The following is a 20,415-nucleotide window of genomic DNA, read 5'->3' on the forward strand; positions in this document are numbered from 1 at the left end:
CAATCTAGAAGTGTAGTGGAGCTAGTGCCTGTGGGTTGAATTTTGACCATTAAGAAAAGGAACCAGGAGTGAGAGCCAGGTACGTAAATTCCCTCTCCTCTCCTCTCTTCATGTACCATTGCAGGCATGGTTTCTCAGTATGGTCTATTCAGAGGTGTCCTCAATCATCCAAATTCTGTTTCTTTGGGAACCTGGGCTAAAACAATGGGCATTCAAACAGCCGAAGACAGTGTTAAGTGTTGTGGAGGACCTAGATCTGGGCAGAAGAAAATTATCCCAATAAGAAAATGGACAATTTGAGGATTTGGAATAGAGGGAAGGACTAGAAGAACCAGTAGTAGTATGGCATAGGGGAAATAATTTTGGAGAAAAAGGCAGTTCTGGTGATTTTCCCTGTGAACTGCTCAGCTCTGTAAAATATATACTTCTTTCTTTCCATCAGTCTCCCTTATGAAATCTTCCATAAATTATCCTTTTATAACTATCTATTGCCTGTGAAGTGAATTTTCTTTTTTTCTTTTTATTTAGAGATAGAATCTCTGTTGCCCAGGCTGGAGTGGAGTGGTGCCACCTCGGCTCACTGCAATCTCCTCCTCTCGAGTTCAAATGATCCTGCTGTCTCAGCTGCCCTAGTAACTGGGAATACAGGCGTGCACCACCAGGCCCGGCTAATTTTTTTTTTTTTTTTTTTTTTTGTATTTTTAGTAGAGATGGGGTTTCACCATCTTGGCCAGGCTGGTCTCAAACTCCTGACCTCAGATGATCCACACACTGCGGCTTACCAAAGTGCTGGGATTACAGGCATAAGCCACCGCACCCAGGCTGTCAGTTTTTTTGTTTGTTTGTTTTGAATAAAACAGATTGAGTCTTGTCCCAAAATGCAGGGGAAGCTGCACCCAGACAGGTAACAAAACATTATATACAGTAATACATAGGTTGTCTACATACCAATAATAACTATTTAGAAAACCAAATTGAGAAAAATTACACTTATATCCAGTGACAAATATACATAAAATATCTAAAACCAGATGATTGGAGCAAGATGGCAGATAGATCCCGTGCCCTACTCAACATTCCATTGAACTGGGAAGAAAATGTTTTCAAGGATCAATTCTTAACAGTGGAGGAAAATAGGAAAACGGATCGGTGGTCCACCAGAAATATTGAGGCATTCCTGGGAGATAGAATAGATGGGATCAGACTGATAGAGAAACCCAAGGAGACAAGACCAAAGCTCAAATCACTGTAGGAAAGAGATGCTGTTTGTTTTTTGAGACAGAGACTTACTCTGTCGCCCAGTGCAGTGGTGTGATCTCGGCTCACTGCACCCTCCGTCTCCCAGGTTCAAGTGATTCTCCCGCCTCACTCCCCGCAGTAACCGGAATTCACAGAGGCCAGCCACCACTACGGGTAATTTTTGTATTTTTAGTAGAGACGGGGTTTTTGCCATTTTGGCCAGGCTGGTCTCCAACTCCTGACCTCAAGTGATCTGCCTGCCTTGGCCTCCCAAAGTGCTGATATTACAGCGTGGGTCACCGCGCCCGCCCAGGAGATGCTCATTGTAGCAAAGCCTCTGAAAATCTCCAAACCCTGAATCAAACAAACAAACAAACAACAACAACAACAAAAAACAGAGCTGGAAAAGACCTTAGGATAGTCATCAGGTAGGTTAATTTAAAAGTTCATTTGAAATGTCTGAATCAGCCAGATTCCCCTCCAACACCACACTCAGATTGGCTGGCAGTAGCCACTTTTTTCTCTAAGATGAAACTCTGATAATTGTTCATTAAAGAAATGAAGGCCTGGCGAGGTGGCTCACGCTTGTCATCCCAGCACTTTGGGAGGCTGAGGCAGGATGATTGACTGAGGCCAGGAGATACAGACCAGCCTGGACAAAATAGTGGATGCCGTCTCTACCGAAAATACAAAAATTAGCTGGGTGTGGTGGCGTGTGCCTGTAGTCCCAGCTAGAATGGAAGCTGAAGTGGGAGAATCCCTTGAGCCTGGGAGATCGAGGCTGCAGTGAGCTGTAATTGCATCACTGCACTGCAGCCTGGGCGACAGAGTGCTATCCTGTCTCACAAAAACACTAAAAAACTAATGTATCGTTGGGCGAAGTGGCTCAGGCCTGTAATCCCAACACTTTGGGAGGCCCAGGTCAGCGGACCACGAGGTCAGGAGATTGAGATCATCATGGCTAACACAGTGAAACTCCGTCTCTACTAAAAATACAAAAAAATTAGCTGGGTGTGGCGGCACGTGCCTGGATTCCCAGCTAGTCAGGAGACTGAGGTGGGAGAATCACTTGAACCTGGTAGGCAGAGCTTGCAGTGAGCCAAGATCTAGCCACTGTGCTCCAGCCTGGACGACAGAGTGACATTCTGTCTCAAAATAATAATAATAATAATAATAATAATAATAATAATAAAGTAATGTATCAGAACTTGATGGAACTTCAGCCCTTCACAGCAATAGTGAAGGAGAGAAACACATTTGTGGAGAGGGGACCATGTTCACTCTTTACCCTTGATAGACAAATAATCAGGAGCTTTATATCCCCAAGGAACCTAAGGAAAAATGTTCCCTGTCACGACTCACAATCTTCCAGCCACCCTTCCTTGCACCTGTCTTGTAGGCTGGGGGACCCAACTTATGGATCCCATCTTCCCAGGGAGAAAGAAAAATCAAATCATGCTCTCTTCTATTTGCATGGAGGATAAGGCACTCAATATCTAGTATCGGAATGTTATATTTGTGTAATACAGAACCATGTTGGGATAAAATAGAATTTGTTTCCTCTGAGCCACAGGTAGAGGTACGTCCACACTGACCTGGTTGGAAGCCACCTCTTCCTGCAGTGCCAGGCAGGACATGCTCACAGATCTGGGGAACCTCTGCTGCTCCTGGAACTCCACAACCTCCTTCCTGACACCCTCTTCCTCTGGTGGTTGTGACAGCCCACACTTGGCCTTGGGTCACCCCTGCTTCTTTGCCTGACCCTCTTCTGCCCACCCTGCATATTTCTGTCTCCCACTGTCCTCACTATGACCATGATTGCCTCTCCCTCCCTGCACTCTCTCTGTCCGAGTGATCCTTGTCTTGGGAAAATGAACCCACAGCCTCTACCTTGTGACTGGGGACAGAACCCTGGGCTTGTTCAATTCTCCCTCCCTCCATCACACGCACCTGTCCTCCTTAATGTTTCTAGAGTCAGTGAGCTCTAAACTCAGCCCCTCCTGCACCTGCCAGCTGTAGGACCTGTGACAAGATGCCTACCATCTGTCTGGGACTCCATTTCTCATCTATTATATAGGCATAATGATGATAGTGTCCTCCTTCCAGGGCTGGGGAGAACCAGGAGGCCAAAGTGATGGGCCACGGGTGGTCAAACTGCTCCAATCCTGCCTCCACCCAGGTCTGGTGTTTCAAGTCCATTGTGTGTGAATGGAGCTTTGATGTCTCCATTCACACACAATGGTTTGTTCTAAAACAGACTCAGCTCTGCCCTTCCTTTCCCCACAACAGTTTCACCTCTGCACTGTGCAGTGGTACCTGTGAGAAAGAACTGTCCCATTCCCCAATCATCGTCCCCACCCCAGCCCCCAGGCCCTTGGTTGGTAAGACCCTTGATGGGCAGTCTCATGCTTCTGTCCAGGGGACTTTCCCACTGTTGATCCCCTGCATGGAGAGTAAGTGGACTCTTTATTCCCTGTCCATCACAGGGTCTACAGTGCACGCATCTTCCTCATTCCTCCACGTTCCCCAGATGATGATTTCATCTGTGTCTCCTCCCACATACTCCCAAATGGACGGTCCCAGATCTTCAACTTGAAAATTGTTCAGAGAGCGAAGGCCAAGATGCCCAACCACCTGCTGCAGAATCCTGCTCCAGGACTGAAGTGTATAGTCTCTATCAAAATAAAAACTGGAGGCCAGGCGCGGTGACTCACACCTGAATCCTAGCGCTTTAGGAGGCCATGATGGGAGGGTCGCTTGAGCCCAGGAGTTCAAGGCGGCATTGAGCTATGATCATGCCACTGCACTCCAACCTGGACAGAGCAAGACCCCATCTCTAGAAAAAACAAACAAACAACTGGAAACATCCTCCTCTGGAATGGTGGTCAGGAACATCTGTCTGCCTTGTTCCCTGATGTCTCTCCAGCACCTAGAACAGCGCTCAGCACAAGGATGCACTCATTAGGGTTTTGTTGAATAAATGACTCCTTTGACCCAGAAATTCCACTTCTAAAAATCTTTCCTAAAGAAATATTCACACATGTGCAGAGACCTGTGTCCAGAATAATGAGAGGAGCAAACAACTGGGGAACGTTTGCAAAGTTTTATTAACTGTTATTGACTGATACAGGGGAATCAGATGAGGGGAGTGCAAGAAGATGGGAGATGCTTATAGTGTTACTTGGTGTTTGTGTGGGTGTGTGTGTGGTGTGTAAATGCAGAGGAAAATATCTGAAATTAAACACTCAGAACTACCCTCAGTAGTCACATCTGGGGAGAGAGGAGGATAGTGCTGTTCTATGGAGAGAATACCTGACTGTGCTTGGTTTCTAAGGTAGGTGTATGGATACACAGACCGACATATGCATTAAGTATGTCTTGCTCATCAATGAAAATGCTAATATCTAACAGAATGGCACACTGCAAGAAAATACAATGGAAACGCTAACATCGAACTTTTGCCACACTAAAAAAAAATGACGCTCAACTTTTCACTGTTGTGAACACTTGCTTTCACTTGCTATACACCTGATGGCAAGGGGTCCACAGCCATGCCCATGTTCGTGAAGGTCACCGAGGTCTGCTTCTCATCACGGGCATGTGTTATATCCCTGAAGCTGAGGCAAGAAGAGAGAAGGAAAGTAAGTGGCAGTGAGTTCCCACCGCGTGACAACTCAATCTCAAGTCCTCCTGACATGCAGACCCTGCACACTCCGATTCTGCCCTACCTCAGGACCTGCACACGCCTTCCACGGTTCCTTGAAGTGAACCATCTGCTCATGCCACAGTGACTTCCTTGTCTACGTTATCAATTCCTAAGCTAGAGGAAGATGTGTCCCGCATATCAGGGCTGACCTGGCGTTTGGGAACCCACAGCATCCTGGTTAGGGAGCATCGCTGGATATACAGGGTAGGGAGTAGAAAGAGCATGGTAAATCGGCCGGGCGCAGAGGCTCACGCCTGTAAACCCAGCACTTTGGGAGACCAAGGCAGGTGGATCACGAGGTCAGGAGTTCGAGACCAGCCTGACCAACATGGTGAAAGTTCATCTCTACTAAAAATACAAAAATTAGCTGCGTTTGGGGGTGCACACATGTAATCCCACCTACTCAGGTTGCTGAGGCAAGAAAATCACTTGAACCCCGGATGTGGAAGTTGCAGTGAGGCAAAATCGCCCCACCACATCCAGCCTGGGCAACAGAGCAAGAATAATCCCTCCAGAAAAAAAAAAAAAAGAAAGAAAGAAAGAGAAAGGGGAGTTTCATCATTCAGCTTCAATGCTGTATCCTAGAAAAGGGAATGATTTGGGGAACAAGTGACAAGATGGGATACCGGTACCATAACAGAAGAGCACATCTGCAGGGATGTGAGGGATGAGCCGAAGGTTCACTTACGGAGTTACTCGTCATCTTCCTCAGCGTCGCTGATCTCTTCGTAAATCACCAGCTGCTTTCTCTCACGCAGTCTGTGGGTCCAGGCATGTTTCCCCCTTTTGGGTCCTATGATGGAGAAGAGTTGGAAAGTGAGGGTTGGGTAAGTTAGACAGTGTTAGGCTCTGTTTACTCAAAAACAGGAGATGCCTCCTTCCTCCCAAGTGCCCATGGGCCTTCTTTATCCAGTTTTTCACATCCTCTGGCTTAGAGAGGCTGAGACCTTAGACCCACACCAGTACACTGCAAATGCCAGTTAAAGTTTTAGCTTCTGGCTCCTTCCCTTGTTAGGTTTAGATTTCCAACCTCTTCACTTACGGGAACATTCACCCATACCTAGCTTCCATGCTGCACGTATTTGTTAAGGGCCTGCAGTCATACCTTGTTTTATGACACCTCATTTTTATACCGCTTCGCAGATACTGCAATTTTTTTTTGAAATTCTCACCAATTTTACACTTTTCCATTATTATTATATCTGTTATGGTGATCTGTTATCAGTGAGCTTTGATATTATGATTGCAATTGTTTTGTTGTTCTTTGGTGTTTTAAAATAATTTTTGTTTTTTAGTTTTGTGGGTACACAGTAAGTATATATTCTTATGGGGTACATGAGATGCTTTGATACCGGCATGCCATGGGTAATAATCACATGATGGAAAATAGGGTCTCCATCCCCTCAAACATTTATCCTTCTGTTACAAACAATCCGTTTACACTCTTTTAGTTTTTTAAAATGTACAATTAAGTTATTATGACTATAGACACCCCTTTGTGAGTAATTATTTTGGGGGTACCAGGAACTGCACCCATAGACGATGACAAACTTAATCGACCAATGTTGTGTGTGTTCTGACTGCTCCACCAATGAGCTGTTCCCTGTCTCTCCTCCTTTTTTTGGGCCTCCCTATTTCCTGAGACACAGCAACACTGAAATTATGACAGTTAAGAATCCTACAATGGCCACTAAGTGTTCAAATGAAAGGAAGAGTCACATGTCTCTCGCTTTAAATCACAAGCTAGAAATGGCTAAACCTAGTGAGGAAGGCATGCAGAAAGCCAAGATAGGCTGAAAGCTTGGCCTCTTCCACCGAACAGTCAAGCTGTGAATGCAAAGGAAAAGTTCTTGAAGGAAATAATAATACTAATACTCCAGTGAACACACAAATAAGAATGCAAAGCAGCCTTACTGCTGAAATAGAGAAAGATTGTGTGGTGAGGATAGAACATGAAACCAGTCACAACATTCCCTTAAGCCAAAGTCTAATTCAGAGCAAGACCAGAACGCTCTTCAAGTCCATGAAAGCTGAGAGAAGTGAAGGAGCTGCAGGAGAAACGTGTGAAGCTAGTAGAGGTTGGTTCGTGAGGTTTAAGGAAAGAAGCCGTCTCCACAGCATAAAAATGCAAGGTGAAGCAGCAAACCCTGATGGAGAAGCTGCAGCAAGTTATCCGGAAGATCTAGCTAAGATCACTGATGAAGGTGGCTCCACTAAACAACTGATTTTCAATGTAGATAAAATAGCTTTCTATTGGAAGGAGATGCCATCTAGGACTTTCATAGCTAGAGAGGACTGACTCCAACTTTGAGGAAGTTCTACTATGGGTAAAATGCTAACCAATAGCATCACATGCTACAGAGAAATCTTTCATGAAAGGGAGACCTAATCAATGCGGCAAATGTCATAGTTGTGTCCTTTTAAGAAACTTCCACAGCCCCTCCAGCCTTCAGCAACCACCACCTTGATCAGCCAGCAGCCATCAACACCGAGGCAAGACCCTCCACCAGCAAAAAGAGTGTGACTCACTGAAGGCTCAGAAGATTGTTAGCATTTTTTATCAATGAATTATTTTAAAATTAAGGTATGTACATTTTTAGACATAATGCTATTGCACACTTAATGACTACAGTATAGTGTAAACATAAAGTTTTTATGCACTGCAAAACGACAACAACAAAAAAAATGTGTGACTCACTTTATTGCAGTGGCCTGCAATATATCTGAAGTACACATGTATTTGGTATCAGGCATTGAGCTGCGTAAGATATGATCCCAGGTAATTACAGACAGAATTGCTTGAGCACCTTTCATGTCATCAGGCCTTCTAGATTTAATTTAATGCCTCCAAACAGTTTATGAACTCTGACTCTTTATTTCCATCTTATGGACTAGGAATCTGGAATTGAGAAAATTTGGAAGACTTGACCCAAGTCATGTGGTTTTTTTATATGGATGACAACTCCAGTCTGTGTCTCTGGAAGTCATGTCTAACATCTCATCTGGAGCTGGGCGAGCTCCTCAGCCCAGCCTGGACCCAGGCTTGTCTGGGATCCATGCCACACACCCAGTCCACACACCTGAACATAGCCAGGGAAGCCAGAGGGGTTGTTCCCGAATTGTTTCCTCTTACCAGATCTCTTGTTAATCTTCTCAGAGGTATTTGCTTTTCCCGGGGGGCACAGCTATTTCCCATCGTTTTGTGGGCCAGATGCTTCTGGCACTTCCTTCGAATCATTTCCTTCCTCTGCTGGCTTCTTGGGCATGATCTTTATAATGTGAAGGTCACAGATAAACAGTATCAGTGACATTTCTATAGTGCTTTAGAGCTTACAAAGCATCTTCACATGCGTTATCTTAGTCAATGTTCTCAGCAATGCTGGGAGAGTTACCCTCGCCTAAAGTAGGAGAAACCTGGGACATGGGGAGAAAAAGGCAGTGAGGGCATTTTTTTATATTCTCCCACTCTTACCAGTGTTCGCATCCATGGAGGGACAAAGGTTCTCTGGTTCTTTGGATTTGAGAGATACTCACCTTCAGGAAGATTCCCTGGAGCCTGCCGGAAGTCATCTGAGGACATTCAACTGAAAGAATACATCAGCATTTTTCTTTGTTGGTAAAGATTTCCAAACTCTAGAGAGACTTCTGTTGCATGAGTGCATTCTGCAGCAGAGGGTTATGAGTCCACTCATTGTTGAGGAGTTATTTGAGATTTGCTTCTGAATTATGTTTAGTCCTGGTTGATTCATTTATTGGTGGCATCAATTCAGAATTATCCATCTCATGGTGTATCAGATGGGGACTAAACCCCATCACAGTCTCATCTTATTTCATTACATATCTTTTACTTTTTCCCAAATAATTAAATTGATTGGTTGGGAATCTGAACTGTATCCACTCAAGATGTACAACAACTAAAAATCACTGTACACTTGAAATGGGTGAATCTTATAGTATGTCCATTAAGCTGTTAAATGTGTGATGAACCATGGATGATTTAGTCCAGTGGCTCTGAAATATTTTCAGTATAAAGATACTCCTTTAATGTCAAAAACTTGGCAGATACTCAAGCACTGGATTTTCAGACCTCTTATAGTGATTGTGGGAGACTGTAGAATCCGGCCTGTTTAGTTGGGGAGTAATAGGTCTACTGAAGACAGTTTAGACATTCTGACCTTGTTTTACAATTGTGTTGTCAGAGCAGATGAGCTCACATATGTCCCCTTTATATTCCTGAAATGCTCAAATCTCTCTACCTAAGAACCTGTCTTTTTTTCACCCTATGTTATCTCTCGTCACTGACAAGTGGGAAAGTTCTCTGTGTGTTGGATAAGGGATCACTGTTTTAAAATCTCTTCCAAGCTCATCACGGAGATTCAGTGTTGTTTGAAAATGAGAAGGCTATTTGGTTTTGATAAAATACAGAGAAACAGCAATCTTTGTTACATAATGTGTTCATCATCTTCTCTGTTAAGATACTTATGCAATACCTACATGGTGTTAATGAAACATACTCTGGAAGTTTTTTGCGGATCTGTGATTTTAATATTTTCTTTCACTTGTAACATTTTCTTAACTGTCCTTTGATTCATTAGCAGTGCTTAGCAAGAACAACATGTCATTTAAAAAAGAAATATTTCAAACACACAGAAAAGTATGGGGAATAATATTGAGTCCAGTCAGATCTCAACATCACCCCACAGCTATGTTAGATCTGATTTGTTTATTGAGAATATTAGAAATATTACAAACAGGGAGGGAGTGGGAGCTCATGCCTTTAATCCCAGCACTTCAGGAGGCTGAGGCAGGTGGATCACCTGCGGTCAGGAAGGTTGAGACCAGCCTGCCCAACATGGTGAAACCCCATCTCTACCAAAAATACAAAAATTAGCTGGGTGTGGTGGCGGGCGCCTGTACTCCCAGCTACTTGGGAGAATGAGCAAGAAGAATCGCTTGAATCTGGGAGGTGAAGGTTGCCTTGAGCTGAGATTGACCTATAGCACTGCAGACTGGGCGATAAGAGCAAAACTATCCAAAAAAAAAAAAAAAAAAAAAAAAAAAAAAAAAAAAGAAAAGGATCTCTCCCAGGTAGCTGAGCTGAAAAGCAGTTGGGCTAGAGAAGACCACCCTTTCCAGCCCCTTCCCATCTACTCACCCTGATTCCCATGGTTACAGCCATTATCAGAATCATTCCCCTGGAAATCTGCGGCCCGTTTATTACGCATGAAAGGTGGGAGGGTGACCTTGAAACCTAGAAAGAAGCAAAATGTTTATTCTTTAAGAGACAAGCTTAGGCCTGGCATGATGGCTCATGTTTGTAGTACCAGCACTTTGGGAGGCTGAGGATGCAGGAAAAGTTGAGGCCAGGAGCTCGAGACGAGTCTGGGCAACAGAGAGAGACCACCATATCTACAAAATATAAAATAATATAAGTTGGGCATGGTGGCACGTGCCTGTAGCCTCAGCTACTCCAGAAGCTGGGCAGGAGGATTGCTTGAGCCCAGGAGTTCGAGGTTGCAGTGAACTGTGATTGCACTACTACACTCTAGCCTAGGTGACAGAGTGAGACTCTGACTCAAAAAAAAAAAAAAAAAAAAAAAAAAGAGAGAGAGAGACAAGCCGAGGGAAGGAAGGTGCGGTCGGTGGCAGGGTGCCGAGATGCCACAGAGACAGTTGGGCTCATCAGAACAGACGCCTATGGGAGAGAAACGTGCAGGATCCAGGTATAAACTCCACTGTGGCTAGTCCCTGCTCTTAGCCCTGACAGGACACAAAAGAGCAGAACACTCAGAAGCTGCCTTGTGATTTTTCCCTGCACAAAAGGAAAATGTGGGGTACTTTCTGCAGCTAAGAAGTAGCCTAGGCAGGAAAAGGGATGCTCATGTGTCCCCAGACTTGTCTGTACCTAGAACTTTCTGTTACCTAGTTTAGTCATGGCCTCATACTTTCTCTTCATGTACACATAGATGATTTTCTCCGAGGCTTTCATCTTTTCCCACTCTTTCTTAGAGAATTATTTGGTAACATCATCAAAGGTCTAGAAAAAAAAAAAGAAATTTTGGCAGTGACTCAGCTAGGCATGTCTGCCATTCAGCTGGAGCTGCTTCTTGTGTGCTGGATCTGGGAAGTGGGGATGATAATCCATCCTGGTTGATGTCATGGCTAACTGAGACAACATCAGGGACCTACCCTGGCTTCTCCCCTGCCACACAGTAGAGCTTTGATGCTGCTGGCTGGCTCTCTTCCCACCTTCCTGAATGGAGTGAGAGTCACCAAATGTAGTGCACAGTCACAGACTTGTCTCCAGGGATGCTAGGTGATGACAGAGTGAGAGTGGGAGGCTCCCAAGGGTCCAGATCTCCCCGAGACCCTGCTCCTTGTCTCCAGCACCTCTGTCCTCCCCTCCTCAGAAACCTAGTCACCCCACACTGTCCCCTGGTCCACTACTCTGCCCCCTCCAGGTCACCTCACCTTTTGTATCTTTTCTGGCATTTTAGAAGCAACCCTGGGTCTCCTTGCAAAGGCGTCATCTCCATTCATGGCACCGGGACCAGTCTGACCTGCAAGAGAAACTGCCTGAGTCTTTGCAGCCGTAGGACCTTTGGTCCTGTGGAGGGAGAAATCAGTGAAGGCCGGCCACACTCAGTCACCTGGAATCAGGTGCTGCATTTCTCCATCCGGGGCTCATCTGTCCCTGAGTAAGGACATGGGGAGAAGTCAGATGTAAACAGGGAGCCAGGGGTCTCTGGGAGAAGTATTGATTGGGGATGACAGGTTTCCTATGGGCAACGCAACCTTGAGTCTTTGGGAGGGGGTTGGCTACTGTTGTTAGTAGTTTCCCTGTGGCTAGGCTTACCCTGAAAGATGTACAGACCCTTGTTGGGGAGGCAGGGACGTGACTTTGTAATTTTATTCGGTGGGGGCATTCTGACACCCCCACTCAATAAATAAAGGAAGGGAAGTGAGTTCCAGAGATAACATGGTCTCCCTGGTAATGGATCTGATCAGGCAGTGGGATAGGGGGTTCTGTTCTGTTGAAGAGAAATGAGCATCGCTAATATTAACAGATTTAGAGGCTATTACTGGGTGATTTGTAAATTATCAGGAGGAAGAAAGCTAGAATTTCTGAGACTACAAGAGCCTGCCATCACTTAGAGAGAACGTGGGGTTTTTCAAGATGCAGCAATCAGCCAGGCGCAATGGCTCACGCCTGTAATCCCAGTAGTTTGACAGGCCAAGGCGTGCAGATTGCTTGAGCCCAGGAGGTCGAGACGAGCTTGGGAAACACAGCAAACTCCCGTGTCTACAAAAAATACAAAAAATTAGCTGGGAGTGGTGGCACAGGCCTGTGATATTGCAGCACTTTGGGAGGCCAAGGTGGGCGGATCACTTGAGCCCAGGAGGTAGGAAGTTGAAACCAGCTTGGTCAATATAGCAAAACCGTGTCTACTAAACAAACAAAGAAACAAACAAACGAAAATTAGCAGGGGCCAGGTGGTGAGCACCTGTAGTCTCAAGGCTGAAGCGAGAGGATTGCTTGAGCCCAGGAGGAAGGATTTGAGTGAGCTTTATTTTTTTTTCCTTTTGAGACAGGGTCTCACTCTGTTGCCCAGGTTGGGGTGCAGTGACCTGATCTTGGCTCACTGCAACCTCTGCCTCCCGGGTTCAAGCGATCCACCACCTGTGGCGTCCAAAAGTGCAGGAATTACCCGCGTGAGCCACCTCTCCCGCCCCAAATTTCTTAAGTTACTACAGAGTTCCTAGGAAAAATCCCATACCTGAAAATGTTGGAAACTGACAGGAAGGATTTGAGATGGCGACCTGCCTCATATACACTCTTTATTAAAACTAGATAACAAATGCACCACTGGTGGAGGGGTGGGGGAGAGTTTCGGGGAGGGGTAGGAAGAATGGAAAGACAAAATCAGTGCATCCTTACTCTGATTTTGGAAGTATCGAAAAAGACAGAAAGTCAGAACATGCGTACTCTGAACTTAAAGTAGCTAATCCCAGGGGATGCTTTAGGTGGGAAAATCAGAGTCCCTGCCCTGGCTCCCCCCCCGCCCCGCCCCTTCCCGTTTGGGAAGGTTCTGTCCCTGGAGGCTGGACTGATAGACGCCACATCAGCTTCGCTTAGCCTGCCTACTGTTCTGACTTCTGATTGGCCCGATGGAGTTCACTAACTGCCTTGATTGGTCCATCATCCTTGGGCAGTGACATTGCAGAATATTGTCGCCACCTCAGCCACATTTTGTCATGGCGTTCATTCTTTAGTGGCTTCTACATGTTGCAACTGAAAAAACAGTCCAAGGCCCTCCAACCTCTGATTACATTTTTGAAAGGGAATCTAAGTATGGTGTGCACAATTACCATCCTTTACCTGGAGCCCTGGAGACAGGAAAATGTATTTACTTATGGGATGTGATTGTGGTGTTGGTTACATCCGCCTTGTCCAATCCTCCCGCCTCGATCCCCAAACTACATCCATGCACCACCCCGCTCCAACTAATTTTTTTTTTTTTTTTTTTTTTTTAGTAGAGCCTTCTTTGCTATGTTGGCCAGGCTGGTCTAGACCTCCTGTGCTCAAGCGACCCTCCCGCCTCAGCCTCAGGACTACAGGCATGCACCACCCTGCCCAGATTTTATTTATTTATTTATTTATTTATTTATTTAGTGGAAACTGGGTTTCACTATGTTAGCCAGGCTGGCCTTAACCTCTTAGGCTCAAGCAATCCTCCCGCCTTGGCCTCGGGACTACAGGCTCACACCACCCCGCTCCCACTGAAATTTTAAGTTTTCTAGTAGAGACAGTTTCGTTATGTTGTCAAGGCTGGTCTCGACCTCCTGGGCTCAAGCCATCCTCTTGCCTTGCCCTCTGGACTATAGGCCTGCACCACCCTGCCTATTGCTATGTTTCCCAGGCTGGTCTCAACCTCCTGGGCTCACTCAATGATTTGAACCCGGGAAGCAGAGTTTGCACTGAGCTGAGATCACACCACTGCACTCCAATCTGGGTGACAGAGCCAGACTGTCTCAAAAAAAAAAAAAAAAAAAAAAAAAGAAAAAAGAAAAAAGAGAAAGGAAAGAAAGAAGAGAAAAGAAAAGAAGAAAGAAAGATGGAAAGAAGAAAGGGAGGGAGGGAAGAAAGAAAGAAAGAAAAAGAACAAAAGAAAGAGAGAAGGTAGGAAGGGAAAGAAGGAAGGAAGGAAAGAAAGAAAAAGAAAGAAAGAAAAAAGGAAAGAAAGAAAGAGAAAAAACGAGCTGAATCTCTGTAAGAACAGTAAGCTTTGTGGCATTTTAACTTACACTCATCCCAGCTCATGCTCCCATCTTGGTTCCGTTCATTGCTGATGAAATACAGACAGGATTGGCCAGAACTGGTAGATGGCTGGTTGTTGATTATGAAAATGTCAGACCTGATACAGTCCTCCTTGGAAAGGCCCTTTCTGGGGGCTGATAATCTGTGTCTGCCATGCTGAGGAACAATGACATAATGCTGACCATTAAGGCAGGGGAACATGGGTCCACATACTGTGGCAATCCACTAGGCTGCGAAGTGGCCATTTCAGCCCTTGAGGTTTTAGAAGAAGAAAACCTTGCTGAAAATGCAGAAAAAATGGGTATTATCTTGAGAAATGAACCCATGAAGTTACCTTCTGATGTTGTAACTGCCATCAGAGGAAAATATTTATTTATTTATTTATTTATTTATTTATTTATTTATTTATTTCGAGTCAGAGGTTCACTCTGGTTGCCCAGGCTGGAGTGCAATGGCGCGATCTTGGCTCACCACAACCTCCATCTCTTCGGTTCAAGCAATTCTCCTGCCTCAGCCTCATGAGCAGCTGGGTTTACGGGCATGAGCCAGTATTCCTGGCTATTTTTGTACTTTTAGTAGAGATGGGGTTTCACCATGTTAGCCAGGCTGGTCTTGAACTCCTGACCTCAGGCTATCCACCCGCCTAGGCCTCCCAAAGTTTTGGGATTACAGGTGTGAGTCACCATGTCCGGTGAGGAAAAGAATTATTAGTCTCTAATGTTATTAAAGGAACCAAAGATTGTGCTGCTTGGAAGGTGTGTCTAAGACTTCGAGATAATGGATTTCTGGCCAAGCACACCCATGGTGACATCATCAGGTTTCTCCTCCACTGGTAGTCAAGGAGGATGAGAGTCGAGAATCCATAGAAATCATTAACAAGACCATCTTGTCTTTCTGAGGGTAGCAGCTATTTTCAGTGGACGCTGGGAGCCAGCTGGAGACAGGTGGTCCTGTAAAAGCTTGGCTCTTAATGAGGGCATATTCCACTTCCATGTGTCTTCAAAATCTTTTTGTGGAATATATGTTTTTTTTCAGTTGATACATAATAGAACAATGTTTATGAAGCTGCTGTTTGCTTTGCAATGTAAGAAAGGGAAAGTAATGGCATACTTTCTAAGGTGAAACGCATCTACGTATACAGACAGCCTTTAAATCATGTCCTTTAGTATACTTTATATATGTTTTTATAATTTCTTTGCTGGTATATATGTTTTGTATTTGAAAAAGTTATCTCTGGGGTATTAAATAAAAGGCTTCACCTTGTAAAGTCAAATCACTGTTAGCATTGAATTTCAGGAAGGATGAATGGTTAGTCATATGTAAAACACCAATATTAAGTAAACTTCATATTGGGCCAATGCCAGAATGTATTCTATGGATGTCATTACTTTGAATTAAGAATTAGTGTTTAAAATTCCTAAATTGTTTTGAGTGTTTGATTGTAATTTGTGAAAAAAATGTTTATTTTAAATATTTCTTTAAATTTAAAATAAAGCATGTATTTCAGAAGAAAAAAGATACAGAACATGGCAAGGTGCAGTGGTTCACGCCTGTAATCTCAGCACATTGGTAGGACAAGGTAGGCAGATCACTTGAGGTCAGGAGTTTGAGACCAGCCTGGCCAACATGGTGAAACCCTATCTCTACTAAAAATACAAAAATTAGCCAGGCGTGGTGGCACATGCCTGTAGTCCCAGCTACACGGGAGTCTGAGACAGGTGAATGGCTCAAACCTGGGAGGCAGAGGTTGCAGTGAGCTGAGATCCTGCCATTGCACTCCAGCCTGGGTGACAAAGTGAGACACCATCTTGGAATGAAAAAAAAAAAAAAAAGGTACAGACATTTCCGTCACCACAATGCTATCCCTTGTGCTACTTATTTTTAGTAATACCGACTCTCCTCCCATCCACCATCCCTAACCCGTGGCAACCACTAATCTGTTTTTCATTTCTACAATTTTATCTTTTCTAGAATGCTGTACAAATGAAATCTCATAGTACATAACATTTTAGAGGCTTATTTCACTCAGCATAATTCCCTAGAGATTCATCCAAGATATTAATATTTGTGTATCAATAGTTCATATTTTTGTTGCTGTTGTTGAGACAGAGTCTCACTATGTCGCCCAGGCTGGAGTGCAGTGGTGCGATCTTGCCTCACTGCAACCTCTGCCTCCCGGATTCAAGCGATTCAGGTGCCTCAGCCTCCTGAGTAGCTGGGACTACAGGTACACACCACCGGGCCCAGCTAATTTTTGTATTGTTAGTAGAGATGGGGTTTCACCATGTTGGCTATACTGGCCTTGAACTCCTGACCTCATGATCTGCCTGTCTTGGCCTCCCAAAGTACTGGGATTACAGGCGTGAGCCACCGTGCATGACCAATACTTCATTTTTATTACTGAGTAGTATTCCATGGGATGGATGTACCACAGCTTGACCATTCACTTATTGTAGGACATATGGATTATTTCCAGCTATTGGCTATTACAAGTAAAGCTACTATGAACAATTATGTACAAATTTCTGGATGGGGATAAATTTTAACTTCTCTGAAGTGTAATTGTTGAATTGTAAAGTCATTGCATGTTTAGTTGTATAAGAAACTACCAAACTGCTTTCCAGAGTGGCTGTAAGATTTTACCTTCCCAGCCGCATTTTACAAAATGTCCAGTTTCTCTGCATCCTTGTCACCATTTGGTGTTGTCAGTACATCTTTTATTTGAGCTGTTGTAATAAGGGTGTAGTGATACCTCATCGTGGTCTTAATTTGCATCTAGTGAAGCAAATGAATGTTGAACATCTTTTCATATACTTCTTTGCTTATTTCCTCTTCAGTGAAATGTATGTTCACATCTTTTCATAATTTTCTAATTGGATTATTTGTTTGTTTGCTTTTATCCATGTTTTGTTTTGTTTTTGAAACAGAGTCTCGTTGTGTTACCCAGGCTGGAATGCAATGGCATGATCTTGGCTCATTCCAACCTCTGCTTCCCAGGTTCAAGCGATTCTCATGCCTCAGCCTCCCGCATAGCTGGGATCACAGGCGCGACCCATCATGCCTGTTTAATTTTTGTGTTTTCAGTAGAGATGGGTTTTGCCATGTTGCCTGGGCTGGTCTCGAACTCCTGGCCTCAAGGGATCTACGCTTTGTCCACCTCGAACTCTAAAGTGCTGGGATTGCAAGCGTGAGCCACCACGCGCAGCCTACTGGTGAGTTTTGAGAGTACTATACATACCCGTTATATATTCTGGATGTGAGTCCTCTGTTGGATATGTGGTTTGCAAGCATTTTCTCCCAGTTTATACCCTGTTTTTTCATCCTTTTAACACAGTTTCTACAGAGCCAAAGTTTTAAATTGGATGAAATCTAATTTATTTTTTTTCCTTATGGATTATGTTGTTTGAACCGTTCGCTGTGCCCTAGATCTTAGACATTTCTCCTATGTTTTCTTGTGAAAGTTTTTTCAGTTTCATATTTTACATTTAAATCTATGATTCACTGGGTGTTGGGTTTTTTTTTTTTTTTCTGTATAAAGGTTTTTTCTTTCTTTCTTTCTTTCTTTTTTGCCTATGGATATGCAACTGCTCCAGCGCCACTTGTTAAGCAGGCGATCCTTCCTTCTTTTTGTCTCTTCGTAAAAAATCAGTGTGGGGCTATTTCTACGTTCTTTTCTAGGTTCTCTATTTTGTTCCAGTGATCTACGTGTCTATTCTTCTCACAATACTACAGTCTTGATTCCTGTAGCTGTATAAGAAGTATTCAAATATGGTAGAGCCATTCCTCCCACCTTATTCTTCTTTTTCAAAACTTGTCTTAGCTACATACATATATTTTGAGATGGAGTCTCACTGTAGTCGTCCAAGTTGGAGCTCAGTGGGGTGATCCCAGCTCACTTCTATCTCCGCCTCCTGTGTTCAAGGGATCCTCCTGTCTCAGCCTCCTGAGTAGCTGGGATTACAGGCGTGTGCCATCACACCCGGCTAATTTTTGTATTTTTAGTAGACACGGGGTTTCACCATGTTAGCCATGCTGGTCTCAAACTCCTGACCTCAAGCGGTCCGCCCATCTCAGCCTTCCAAAGCGGTGGGATTACAGGCATGAGCCACCGTGTCCAGCATTGTCTTAGCTATTGCCAATTTGTTACAGCAACAATACAAAACGAATACACATAGAAACAGATTAGTGAAACAAAATAGAAAATCAAGAAAGAGACTAATTTATGTGCAGACTTCAGCATGCATTTCCAAACAGTGGGCAAAAGGTGGGTTGTATAATAAATTATTGCTTGACAAGTGTCTATCCATTTGAAAAAATAAAGATTAAATCCTCACTTTAAACCACATAAAATAGTAAATTCTAAAAATTCAGTGTGGAAACATGAAATCATAAAGAACTAGATGAAAATTTAGGAAAATATTATAGTGTAAGACATCTTGAGTTGGCATAGGCACTTCCTGACATTACACCAAGGCTATAAACAATGAATCTGACATAAAGATGTAAAAGTTAAACTATCATCTGAGTCAAAAGACACCATAAACAACTGTTTAAAAAGGCAAATTTGGGGGAAAATGGTAAAGGATCCGCAATAAATTAAAAGTAACCATCTCTAATATACAACAGAGCTTTTGCATATCAGTAAGAGAAACTGGAACAACCCAGTGAAAAAAATGTGTTCAGACATGGCACTTCTTCACCGTATAGCAGAAAAGGACTATGCAAAAAAAGTACGAAAGAAAAATAATAAAGGAAATGGAGAATAGATCCCAGAAGTTTCAATGTTCATCCAATAGAAGTTCCAGAGATAGAGAATAGAAAGACCGGGCCAGGGGCAGTGGCTCACGCCTGTAATCCCAGCACTTTGGGAGGCAGGCACATCACCTGAGGTGAGGATTAGAGACCAGCCTGGCCAACATGGTGAAACCCCATCTCTACTGAAAATACAAAAATTGGCCCGGTGGGGTGGTAGGCGCCTGAAATCCCAGCTACTAGGGACACTGAGGCAGGAGAATCACATGAACTCCTGAGGCGGAGATTGCAGTGAGCTGAGGTTGTCCCACTGCACTCCAGCCTGGGTGACAGAGCAAAACTCCGTCAAAAAAAAAAAAAAAAAAAAAAAAAAAGAAAAGAAAAGAATAGAAAGACTGGAGAGAAGGCAGTACTTGAAGAAATAATGTTCTAGAATTTTCTCAACTAAACAAAGACATGAATCTTCACCTGAAAAGAGCCACCTAGTTCTGAGTGTGATTAACACACATGTGCACACACATACATGGGTGCACCCCCGCCCCCCCCACCCCCACACACCGTAGGAGTAAAATTTCTAGGAGAAAGATAAAATCCTGAAAGGTCCCGGAGAAAAAGAGAAGAGAAAATGCAATGGAGAAGTTTTTCAAGGAGCTGATTAAAGATAACTTTGGGCTGGGCGCAGTGGCTCATGCCTGTAGTACCAGCATTTGGGAGGCCGAGACGGGAGGATTGCTTGAGCTTAGGAGTTCGAGACCAGCCTGGCCAACAAGGCGAAACCCATCTCTACAAAAAATACAAGTAGCCAGATGTGGTGCCACATGCCTGTAGTCCCAGCTAATTGAGAGGTTCAGGCAGGAGAATCGCTTGAGTCCAGGAGGTGGAGATTGCAGTGAGCTGAGATGGTGCCACTGCATTCCAGCCTGGGTGACAGAGCCAGACACTGTCTCAAAACAAAACAAAACAAAAACAAACAAACACAAAAAGGTGAACCTAGATATCTGTATACAGCCAGGATAATCCAGAATGAGGGAAAAAATATTCAGAAAATTCACGACACATATACCCTTCAGAAATCATTATTGGTATACAGTTCTATCAGAAGGAAAAACTAAATTTAGGAGAAAGGAGGTGATTTCAATAAGCAATGGTGAGGAGAAAAATAGTAAAATGTATCGAAAAGTGTAAACTTTAGACTGTAAATTTAAAAAATTGCAGTCTTGAACTAAAATTCCCAGTATTATAAGCTTGGAAGATGGGAGGAGGGACAGGAAAGAAAAGAGAAGTTCTTTTGGTGTTCAAGGAACACCAACATGGCAAAACCCCATCTCTACTAAAAATATAAAATTAGTTGGGCGTGGTGGTGCACACCTGTAACCCCAGCTACTCAAGAGGCTGGGGC

At 43.9% G+C, this 20,415-nt stretch overlaps 2 pseudogenes; one reads left to right on the forward strand and one right to left on the reverse strand.

Annotated features, from left to right (window-relative positions):
* Window positions 1-5,637: 5,637 nt before the first annotated feature.
* On the reverse strand, window positions 5,638-11,485 carry LOC112615350 (annotated as a pseudogene).
* Window positions 11,486-12,855: 1,370 nt separating this feature from the next.
* LOC112616316 lies at window positions 12,856-15,162 on the forward strand (annotated as a pseudogene).
* The last annotated feature ends 5,253 nt before the right edge of the window (window positions 15,163-20,415 follow it).

The sequence above is a fragment of the Theropithecus gelada genome, chromosome X (genome assembly GCF_003255815.1).
Source record: "Theropithecus gelada isolate Dixy chromosome X, Tgel_1.0, whole genome shotgun sequence".
In the NCBI taxonomy this organism is placed as follows: Eukaryota; Metazoa; Chordata; class Mammalia; order Primates; family Cercopithecidae; genus Theropithecus; species Theropithecus gelada.